Raw genomic sequence first — 12,260 nt, 5'->3', positions numbered from 1 at the left:
AGGTGGGGCTTGTCAACTTGGAAAGGTAGCCCATCTAGGAGAAGGAAAATTCTGATCCTAAACCTCCGCTGCCTTGCAAGATATCTTCAGAGAAGAAAAGGCTAAGGAGTAAACCCTATACAAATCTGGAGTAGAGCTCCTAAGATGGTTGGATGGCGCCTTGTATGTCTTCTTCAGGCAACTCCTGCAGCCAAGCTGGTGCCAAACATATTGCTCTGCTTTTGTTTGGACCACATCAGTGAGGCTGAGAGAGGGGTCTTGTTGTCTGGGCAGCCTAGGACTTCCATACACACTGCCCAGGCTGGCACCTTGGGAAGGTCACTTTGGTGCTGCAAATGCAGCTGTTTGACTTCCCTCTCGGAGGCGCACTCCATTGTCTCTCGAGACCACAGCTGTCAACTTTTCCCTTTTCTTGCGAGGAATCCTATTCGGAATAAGGGAATTTCCCTTAAAAAAAAGGAAAATGTTGACAGCTATGCTCGAGACAGATGGATGCCAGCAACAACTAAAAATCCAATACTCTACAGAAAAAGCTATCTCTATGTAACAATCATCAGAAACAGTTCTCATAAAGGAGAAGTAAATTTTTTCCCAAAAGTTATAACAAAGATTAATCAAAACTGTACAAAAAAGTCTATTGAAGCACAGGAAAACTCAACCCAGTATAAAATTCTTACAAGCAGCAAGAATGAAATGAAAAAGTCTTCCAGATAAGCGATAAGTTACAATACAAAAAAAAAAAAAAAAAAAGCCAAAAGCCAGCTTGTGTGAAAAAGGGATGAAGATTTAAGATACAGGCAAGTGAAGAAACTGATGCTCTCTGATTTGCAGGGATTTTTTCAGCCGGAACTCACCAACTCAATTCCAGAACCACTCAGGTGAGCGCCATTGCCATTATAAGAGAATAAGGGAGGCGTTCATAGTGAGTTCCAGCACCTCTTTTTCTAGAATAATAACACTAGATTTGTGTTATGTTTATCCCTCTCTTCATTCACAACCAAAATTTGATTGTCTATTGGTAAATGACATCCCAAGGGACAGAAACCTGTAAAATCCATTTTCCATTGTTTTAGGGAATTGAAATGTTCTTGAACCTTATCAGGACACATCTCAGCCCATGATGTTCACTTAGAACTGCTACCCGCTAGGCGTATCTTTTTCACACTGGTGCCTTGTCTTAGTTTGACAAAGGCACATTCTCAAATCCTATAGTCCATCTAGAGAGAGATTTCTGCTCTTAAGAAAGACATCCGTACCTGCTTAGCCATAAGCCAGAGTTTCTTGACTGAAGTTTGTTTCCATTCTGCACCATTTCTCTTTGGGGCTGTTATCTCCTTTGCCACACACCTAAATTTTCCCCAGACATGACCTGAGCAACATCAGGTCAGCATTTCTGAAAAAGGGCCCTAACCAGCACCGGAATAAGCACAGGCCCAGGGCTTAGTCCAGTGTGACCAGTAAAGGTCCCCAGTTATCTTACTTGTGACTCTCGGTGGCTCAGACCTCAAGGGTGGGGAGGGATCATGCTGAAGGAGCCCTACAACACATCTGTGACCAAACTTTCAGGTATAAATCCCAGAAAGAGCAATAGGTTTAAATTTGTCTCCTAACCACACTTATTCTTACAATTCACAAACCATCTAGTTGGCCAGTTGGCCAAAGGGCTCGACCACACTTTGCTTGTCCTGCACCTAGAAAGCACTTTTCTTCTTCTTCTTCTTCTTCTTCTTCTTCTTCTTCTTCTTCTTCTTCTTCTTCTTTTTTGCTTGTCCCGTGCTTTCAAGGCACAGGTCTGAGTGGTTTCCCATTTGCTCTGCTGCTTTCCCCCTGGGAAAACCTGCTCCTTACTGCTGTATTGGAGCAAACATTAGTAGGGTTTCCCGTGGATTGATGTTTGTTCCAATTCAGCAGTAAGGAGCGGGTTTTCCCTGGGGGAAAGTAGCGGTACCAGCTGAAGCGTGAATGGGCCCTAAATGTAGTAGTGCAAGACCTGAAGCCAGAGTCCCAGCAAGTGTACATAGCTGCTCCAGAGTTGAACTTCCTGAGCCTGGTGCCTTCCAGATGTTTTGGAAAACAGTTCTCGTCATGCTTGCTGGGGCTTATGGAAGTTGGGAGTCTAAAACATTTAGAAGGCACCAGGTTGGGGAGGGCTTGCTTAAGCCTAGCCATCATAACAGGAGCACTTTGGGCACACAAATTCCATGTTCACTTTGGGATAGTGGAACTTTTTAAGAACAGCCTTTGTAAATACAGTTACCAGCACTGAGAGAAGCTAGCCAATGCCATCTGTTTGGCTTCTCTTCTCTTCCCTGTCCAATTTCCCTTTGCTTGTAGAGACAGAACTTGCTCTGAGTTTGCTTCCCTTGTCTTCTCAGTCATCCTTCATAACCATGAGAACTTCTTCACAAAGAATAAACATCAACATTGCTCAAGGTGGGGACAGGGACTGTCTGAGGTTTTCTTTTAATTTTTTTCAGAATAATGTATGAATGTCTGTTTATAAATGCCTTATCTGCTACAGAGAGATTTCAGATAACAAATATGGCAGTGTCCTTTTAATCTGTATGTCTAACCTGAAGACTTGCTAAGCCTCAGGAGTTCAAAATAACAAAATAGATGAAAACTCCAGAAATCAGCTTTTGGTATGTTATAGAAACGCGGTATCTCATTTATAGCCTACTTGTTGGTTCCCAAAGCTGTCTGCAACTCATTTAGACTTCCTGCGGTACAACAGATTTATTGCAATGACAATGAAGTGATGTACACAGATATTAAATTGAACTATTGACAAAAGCTTTATTACTTACTGTATACTCCCATTATTTTTATTTTATTTTATTTATCCTGCGTAGAAGTGTTTTGTTTTAAGCAAGCCTGCAGTCATGTAAATTTTGTGGAAGATTTTGCCCTCAAATTTAACAATGCATATCTATGCTAGTTGGCAAAAGAAGGCGTTAAGGACTCTAGATCTCTACATTTCTAGAGAAGGCTTGGCTAGGTCATGCCCCCTGACCTTTGAGAAGGGAGGAAGTAATGGTTGAGTCTTGTCTGCCCCGGGCCCCCCTTTCTCTTCCTCTCTTCCTCTTTTCTTTGAACCATGTGTCTGACCAGATGTAGCGACACCAGCAACCCCTTATGTGCTGAGTAAAGGTGCAAATGTCTACACAATCATACCTCGTGTTGCGTTAGGTTCATGTTGCGTCTTCTCGGCTTGCGAATGCGGCAAACCCGGAAATGTATACTTCCATGTTCTGCCACGCATTCATGCCCAGAAGCGTTCTTTGCGCAGAAGCGGTCTGTGCACTTCGCACATGCACAGAAGTGCTCTATCGCGACCCGCATGCCAGAAGCAGTGTACTAGTTACAGACTTTTCGGGGTGCGAAATGCACCCCGGAATGGATCGAGTCCGTAACTAGAGGTACCACTGTATTTAACTTTAACTGCTTATGGCAAGGAAAACACTGTGGCAAAGAATGTAGTAATTTCTGAAAAACCAGAGGCCTTTCTCTTGGGCATTGTCGGCCAATTGGTGCCAAAGAAGGATAGAACTTTCTTTATGTATGCTACAACAGCAGCAAGAATACTTATCGCAAAGTATTGGAAGACACAAGATCTACCCACTCTGGAAGAATGGCAGATGAAAGTGATGGACTATATGACACTGGCCGAGATGACAGGCAGAATCCGTGATCAGGGAAAAGAGACGGCGGAAGAAGAATGGAGAAAATTTAAAAGATATCTTAAGGACTATTATAAACTTGATGAATGCTAGAATGTTGAGGTTTTCAGAAAAAAAGGGATACAGTGATATAAGAACAGATTATAGAAAAGATTAAGATGACAGAGGTCGGAAAGGAATATTTAGAAGTTGCTAAAAAATTATGGACATTGGGATGCAGAAAGGGGGGGTATGGGGGAGTCCCGGAAAAGAGGTTTATGAAAAAATGTTTTGAAACTATACGTGTTTGTATGTCTTTTTAGGTGTTTGTTTGTCTTTAAAAAATTCTGTAAAACCAATAAAAATTTTATAAAAAAAAAAGAATGTAGTAATTTCTGAATATGGATTAAATATCAGTAGAAAGTGATGTCATTAATTGCTAGCAGGTTATATACCAAGCTCCCCTGCCTCTGTTTGTGACTGGCAGTCTCCAGAAGCTGTGTTGTGAGAAGTTTTGAGGGGTTTTGTTTGTTTATTAGGCACCTAGTAATTGAATAAAAGAACTGTAGAATTGGAGGGAACCTCAACCCCGCTGCAGTACAGGAAGTCTTTATGACTTCATCAAATATGAGCAGTGCCAAAAAGTTTGCAGGAGTGGAGATAGACCAAGCACGCCAAGACACACGCAAAAGATATCCTGACAAGGAAACACTCTTCCTAACTTCTCATCCAGTATTTCTCAAACTTGGGTCGCCAGCTGTTTTTGGACTACAACTCACATAATCCCTAGCTAGCAGGGCCAGTGGTCAAGGATGATGGGAGTTGTAGTCTAACAACAGCTGGGGATTCAAGTTTGAGAAACACTGCTTTCCCTGCTGACTTTCTGCTGAAAATCTCCCCTAGGCTGCAGTTCACCCTTTCTCAGACTCTAAATATACTGTATATTTAGTTTACTGTTAGAAATGTGAATTGGGAATCCTATGTCAGCCAAGCAGTTTGTCACTGTTTCCCACTAAAAATTGCCGCTTTCTTAAGCTCCTTTTCATTTCAAAAAACTTTGGAGATTCTAGATGTGTTTGTGTGTGATGTTTAGCTTCACCCTTTATAATGGACCCAGCATTTCTTGTGCCTGTAATGCGTTTTTCTGAAACTTAGACATCATTCTAAAGCGATTGCCTTCTCCTTTCCATCCTGAGTTAGTATTCTTTGCTTGACCACACAAACAGTGTATTGCACGTTCACGACAACTTGTGTCCATGATGCTTTCAGGGCGGTCACACATGATTCCTCTTTCAGGGCTGTTTTTGCTTGCAGAAGTTTGGAGGTGGGCGCCCTGCGTCATTTCCAATCAGTGCATACCCTGTAACTTTTCATAACATTGGGGAAGCATCACAGAACAACTGATAAAGCAGGATAAATCCACCAGTAATACATCATTATTGTGTCAATAACATGTTGCAGTATACACTTGCAATAAAACACCAATCTGGATGGGCCTGAGTGTCAGGGGGGCAGGGGGCTGCTGTGTGCAGTTTTGAAAGACCCAAAAACCTATTTCAAAAACCTAGATATCAGCATCATTTTCTGTAGTAGCCAACTTGAAATATTTAGCATCCACACCTGTACAGTTCTGAAAATATATATCAAATTTGAAATTGCCTAACTCAGTTTTTCGGGATTCTGAGCAACCAGGAAGCTGGGTATATTTTCAGCCCTTGCTTTTCTGGCAAGGTACCAATAATGCCTTCCGCTGGGAAATGTTTGGGCAGCCGCTGGTAAATTTTTATAGGCTTTGACTGCAGCCAACTTGCTTTTTGTTATGCTGTTAATTTTCTATGGTGATAATAATGCTATTTCCTGTTATATTTTTCCAATCCCTTGTGGAGTTTGTGTAGTATAGTGTACCAACTTCTCCCTGATTGGGTATTATTCCGGGTCTGTTCCTATCCCACGCTTGCTCTGATGCTGGCAGCAGCTAAAGCCCTGCATCCCTGGGGAGGGGATTGTTTTGGGGTGGAATTTCAAGTCCTGATTTCCAGGTCAAGTTGGGGGCAAAGCCCGTGTGTGTGTATGTGTGTGTGTGTTGGCTGTGAGAGAAGACTGAGTTGATGCTTTCTTTTTTTGAACAGATGATGAGAGCAAGACCTCTCAGGAATGTGGGAGTCAGTGGTAAGGGTCAGGAGACAGGCAAAACAGCCAGGTTTTGGTTGGGTTAAATTTCCTGTTCTGGAAAATTTAGGAGAGGAAGTGAAGTGCAAGGGAGTTTTGATGCTAAGAGCTCCGTTTCCTAAGCAATTAGACTTCTGGCACAGTTTTTGCATCTTCTGACTACTGTGTCTTACTTACTGATTGATTGATTTTGGAAGTGCCTTGTGTGAAAATTGTCCCCCTTCCCTGACTCCTTCTATCTTTAAATCCAGGTGGTGAACATTTGACCCTCCAGATGCTTCTGAGCCACCTCTGCCATCATCCCCAGACAACATAGCCAGTAGTCAAGGCTGCTGGGAGTTGCAGTCCAATAATATGCTTGAGAGCCAAGCGTTCCCCCACCCCAGCTTTAAATTCTTGGCAGACTTGAGGGAGATTAGGAAAACTCCCCTTGATGCTTTTTGGGATGAGTGGGAGCAGGAACCTAGGAGTAAAAAGAATATCCTGCTCTGAAGAGTTTATGGCAAAAACGAGGATGTGGAGGAATATGCCATCACTTGTGCATAATTGCCCAATGTGACTTTGTTGCTGCTGCGCCATACCCTTCAGCACTTAATACTCTTGCATTGTTCATATCTTTCTAAGCCAGGTGAGCGGGAAGCACAGTTTGCCTCCATTTTACATGGTAATTTCACTTAGCTTGGCCTAGCTAAGTTCAGCCCAGATGTTGCTGAACTACAACATCCACCATCTCTCTGGCTGTTGGCTATGCTGGGAGGGGCTGATGGGAGTTGTAGTTCAGAAGTATATGGGGGACCACTGGTTAGCCTCCTCAGGTTTAGAATGCGGGCTTTTCTTCTGAATTGTGAGATACAGAACTGCAGGTGGTTGCTTGGGAATAAATGTCCCTGGACTTTACAGCCTGTGTGAAAAATGAAAGCAGTGGAGGTAGGCTGAAAACAACTCATTTGCTGCTCTGATGCTACCTGTAGAGTTTGCTATTGTGGTGTGAGGGGTGCGTGCGTTCATATGCATGCGCGTGCACGCACGCATGTGCGCGAAGGGGCAAATGATACTGGAGTTTCTAGCATATCGGGGAAGAAAAGCCAGCTGCGTTCCTATTGGCTGGTGCTTGTGGTGTCACATCCTGCTCTTCCCCCAAGTTCTGAAATAATTTTGCACTTGTTTCTAATATTCGCTGTTTGTTGTAATGCAGATTGTATACATATATGTATGTACATTCGCATACACTTCTTTCAGATATTATTTAGAAAAATCAACAAGACGGACCAGTTTGTCTGAAGTTCGAAGAGAAGGGGGGCAAGAGTCAAGACTAGAGAGCTGGTCCTGCATTTTATGTTTGTCAGATTGGTAACAGACGCCTGCTGAGCCCTAGAATAAAAAATAGCAAAGCTGGGTTCACATTAAGGATGGATCAGTCTGTTTTCTGTTCCATGTCAGTTGTGTGTGCACTCAGCCACAAGTCTGTTCTGTTTTTGCTGATTATTTTTTTTATTTTAAAAAAAAGCTTGGTAAATTTGTATTTAATATAGATATGCTTTTGCTTAAAGTATGCTTAAAGTTTGCATTCAACCTTTCCCTAAAATACTGCTGTCTTTGTAAGAGGCTATTGTCTGTGTGCCTCATCGGAGGGATGTGTGGAGGCTGGCTACCCAAGAACAGGCTTCATCAGTGATATCTCCCTGCCATGTGTAAAATGTTCTCCCTAAGAAAGTTTTGCCATTGAACCAGTGAAGGCGGTGAAGGTCCTGCATGAGTGTCTGGAGGCGGTTGGCGGATGGATGGCGGCTAACAGATTGAGGTTGAATCCTGACAAGACAGAAGTACTGTTTTGGGGGGACAGGAGGCGGGCAGGTGTGGAGGATTCCCTGGTCTTGAATGGGGTAACTGTGCCCCTGAAGGACCAGGTGCGCAGCCTGGGAGTCATTTTGGACTCACAGCTGTCCATGGAGGCACAGGTCAAATCTGTGTCCAGGGCAGCTGTTTACCAGCTCCATCTGGTACGTAGGCTGAGACCCTATGTCCCTGCGGACTGTCTCGCCAGAGTGGTGCATGCTCTGGTTATCTCCCGCTTGGACTACTGCAATGCACTCTACGTGGGGCTACCTTTGAAGGTGACTCGGAAACTACAACTAATCCAGAATGCGGCAGCTAGACTGGTGACTGGGAGCGGCCGCCGAGACCATATAACACCGGTCTTGAAAGACCTGCATTGGCTCCCAGTACGTTTCCGAGCACAATTCAAAGTGTTGGTGCTGACTTTTAAAGCCCTAAACGGCCTCGGTCCAGTATACCTGAAGGAGCGTCTCCACCCCCATCATTCTGCCCGGACGCTGAGGTCCAGCGCCGAGGGCCTTCTGGCGGTTCCCTCACTGCGAGAAGCAAAGCTACAGGGAACCAGGCAGAGGGCCTTCTCGGTAGTGGCGCCCGCCCTGTGGAACGCCCTTCCAGCAGATGTCAAAGCAATAAACAACTACCTGACATTCAGAAGGCATCTTAAGGCAGCCCTGTTCAGGGAAGTTTTTAACGTGTGACATTTTACTGTATTTTTGGTTTTTATGGAAGCCGCCCAGAGTGGCTGGGGAGGCCCAGCCAGATGGGCGGGGTATAAATAATAAATTATTATTATTATTATTATTATTATTATTATTATTATTATTATTATTATTATTATTATTATTTGCTGTCACCATCATTGTCAATTTGTAGGTGCCAGGCTAAGTTTTTGTTAAAAAAGAAAGGAAAACCACAAAACAGGCACATAAACTACCCCTCTCCAAAATTAGGAAAAGTGCATAATCTGATTTATAAGTCGGCCTGGCAAATTAAATTGGTTTGCTTTAAAGTGCAGACCAAACAAATTTCTTCTCCTCTATCCCTACTTCATATCTGCAAGGGTAAAAGAATCTGCAGAGACTGAAGAATGCAATGCCGGAAATTCGTTCTTGCTCTGCAGCAGGGCGGGGATTCCTAATCAGACCATGAGGGCACCAGGTGTTCTGGGCTGCCTTACAACCTTCAGCTTTTGATAAAGCATTTAATATTCCTGCCCTAAATAGATGAGATTTAATATTCAAGATCCTTCTTTACTGGCTGGCAATGATGAATATTCAGCATGCAAATTAGCACGCTGCAGTTCATTCTGCAATGGGTCGCAACTGGAGGCATTCCAAAAACCACCACATTCTTGAGAATCATCACTGAGGTACAGAGTTGCCCAGGACTGTTGTGCACTTGGAGTGTGGAGGATCAGGAAGGGGGAAATCTTATTAATATGCAACCCCCCACCCCCCACTTGTTAGTACAGCCTGGTTTTCATGTTCAGGGCTTTGAATTGCTAGCAAGGGCTCTTATTGTGCCATTCCAGATTTGCAGGTGACATTGGGGGACTTGTCTGACAGTGACATGCATCTTTAAAAAGTGTAATTTGAATGTCATTTTGACAGATAAATTGACATGCTTTTAAAAGAATTTCTTGCGCAGCACATGAGGAGGTAAAACCTCTGCTTCCCACTCCCCCCTCTCCCAATTTGGGTTTAGATATTGTAAATCCACAATTGATAAAGCTTCTGGAGACAGGATTGCATGGATTTGCACCTAGCACATTTTAATTCCCGCCCCCCAAAAACTGTAGCATATAGCTCAGGCCCCCTCACTTGAAATCATCAGTTCAGTTTGTTGCAATGATCTCAGGGAATGTGATGAAGAATCCTTGGAGAATACACTGGGAAAGGAGTTAAGACTAAATGTTCTTTTTGGCCCACTCCAGCAGTGAATTTGTGAAGGGTTCCCCCAAACTAGTATAGGACATGCATGCACATGTGCCAGAACCTGTGGTGGCTGGTGTCAAAATTGGGCTACGTTTTGTGGGGGAGCAGGTTGAGCTGATGCAGTGGTGAATCAAAGTAAGGGGTGGAGCCAGGTAAGTGAGAACTGAGCACTCAGGTGTGGCGTGGAGCACTCAGGTGGGGCGTTTTCCCCACTGCACTGAAAAGGTACTGAATTTACTTAGCAAGGCTAGAAAGTCCGTCATCAATGACTGCTCTCATAAATGCTCATTTTTCAACTAACATTTCTAGACCCCTGGCTACTTGTCAGGATGGCCATGTTCCGCTTCCATTGTCAAAGGCAGTATGACCCTGAATACCTATTGTTGGGAATCACAAATGGGGAGAGTGCTGTTACACTCAGATCCTGCTTTTCGGCTTCCCACAGGCATCTCTTCTCAAAACTGGATGCTAGACTTGATGGGCCATGGGCCTGATCCAGCAAGGCTCTTCTTAGGTTCTTATCATGCAAACATTTGAACAGAATTGCCGCAGCCTGTGCCTCTTTCATTTCTAGACCTTTGGGGCTCACAATGTACATTCCCTCCACTTTCTATCTTTTTGTGTGTGTGAAAGAGGGAGGGAGAGAGAGAGAGAAGAAAGAAAGAAAGAAAGAAAGAAAGAAAGAAAGAAAGAGTGTAGACAGTCAACTGAAAACACCAGAGCTTCCACTTCCAATGACGTGGGCTGTAGCCCATAAAAACGGATACCGCAATAAATCTATTAAGCCTTTAAGGTGACACAATATTATTTTTATGAGTGTTAACTACATCCTGTGCTGCATTCTTTTTTTTTCTCCCTTGGTGATGTTTGGCCTTGTTTGTTCTGCTCCATTGATCTTGAGATATTGATCTGTATTACTTAGTAGACTTGCTTGTTTTGCTCTGTTTCGTATCTGTGATTGCCCAGAAGCTAAGAGCTGCATGAGGTTACTAGGAGATTTGATCTTGGAATGCATGAAAAAGGGAGAAGAAACAGATTCAAATGCTGTTGATGGTCTCCTTCTACCAGGGCTGGGTATCCATGAGTCTGATATCCACAGTAAGAGGGGAAGGGGCGATAGCTCATTGCTCCAGCACCTGCTTTGTATGCGGAGCAGTGCTGCGCATCTACAGCTTTTTTTTTGGTAGGGCTGAAACCTTGGAGAGCTACTTCTAATCAGTGTAAACGACACCGATCTCTCCCATAACTTTAGAACTTGGGGACATCCAATTAAGCTGAAGGTTGGAAGATTCAGGGCAGATGAAAGAAATTACTTCTTCACACAGTGAGCAGTCAAGCGGTGGGATTCGCTCACACAAGAAGTAGTGATGGCCACCAGCTGAGAAAGCTTCAAAAGAGGATTAGACAAATTCATGGAGAATGAAGCTTTCGTTATACCTCCACCGTCAGAGGCACCATTCCTCTGAATGTCAGTTACTGGGAATCAGGAGTATGGAAAGTGCTTCTGTGCTCAAGCTTGCTTTTGGGCTTCCCCATGGCATCTGATTGGCCACCATGAGAACATGATGCTAGATGAGATGGGCCATTGGCCTGATCAAGAAGGCTCTTCTTATGGATAATAATAGTAATAATAAGTGGGACGCGGGTGGCGCTGTGGGTTAAACCACAGAGCCTAGGATTTGCCGATCAGAAGGTCGGCGGTTCGAATCCCCTCGACGGGGTGAGCTCCCGTTGTTCGGTCCCTGTTCCCGCCAACCTAGCAGTTTGAAAGTACGTCAAAGTGCAAGTAGATAAATAGGTACCGCTCTGGCAGGAAGGTAAACAGCGTTTCTGTGCGCTGCTCTGGTTAGCCAGAAGCGGCTTAGCCATGCTGGCCACATGACCCGGAAGCTGTACGCCGGCTCCCTCTGCCAGTAAAGCGAGATGAGTGCCACAACCCCAGAGTCATCCGCGACTGGACCTAATGGTCAGGGGTCCCTTTACCTTTACCCTGCCCATCTGGCTGGGTTTACCCAGCCACTCTGGGTGGCTTCCAACAGAACACTAAAATGCAATAACCTGTAAAACGTTAAAAGCTTCCCTAAACAGGGCTGCCTTCAGATGTCTTCTAAAAGTCTGGTAGTTGTTCTTCTCTTTGACATCTGGTGGGAGGGCGTTCCACAGGGAGGGTGCCACTACCGAGAAGGCCCTCTGCCTGGTTCCCTGTAACTTGGCTTCTCGCAGTGAGGGAACTGCCAGAAGGCCCTCAGCTCTGGACCTCAGTGTACGGGCAGAACAATGGAGGTGGAGACGCTGCTTCAGGCATACTGGACCGAGGCCGTTTAGGGCTTTAAAGGTCAGCACCAACACTTTGAATTGTGCTTGGAAACATACTGGGAGCCAGTGTAGGTCTTTCAAGACCGGTATCTCGGATAGCTCCTGTGATAATGCTTAATATTCAACATTGGTATGAAGCTTTGCATGCTCAAAGCACTTCACATATATTTTCTAGTTGTAATTATTACAGAAGGGGCGGGCAACCTGTGGTCCTCCAGATGGTGTTAGATGCCAACTCCCATCAGCCCCAACCAGCATGAACAATAGATGATAGTAGTTGTGTCCAACAAGAGCTGGCAAGCTTCGGATTCCCCACCCTGCCCTATAGTAACACTATAAGGCAGGT

The 12,260-nt window shown here is 44.4% G+C and overlaps 1 protein-coding gene across 1 annotated transcript in view; it reads left to right on the top strand.

Annotated features, from left to right (window-relative positions):
* The window catches only part of MID2 (midline 2), a 204,002-nt gene that overhangs the window by 71,966 nt on the left and 119,776 nt on the right, over positions 1-12,260 (top strand). The window lies entirely within an intron of this gene.

The sequence above is a fragment of the Podarcis bocagei genome (assembly GCF_964188305.1).
Source record: "Podarcis bocagei genome assembly, chromosome: Z".
NCBI lineage: Eukaryota > Metazoa > Chordata > Lepidosauria > Squamata > Lacertidae > Podarcis > Podarcis bocagei.
The sequence above is the reverse complement of the archived record's forward strand: the minus strand, read 5'-3'. Positions and strand labels throughout refer to the sequence as shown.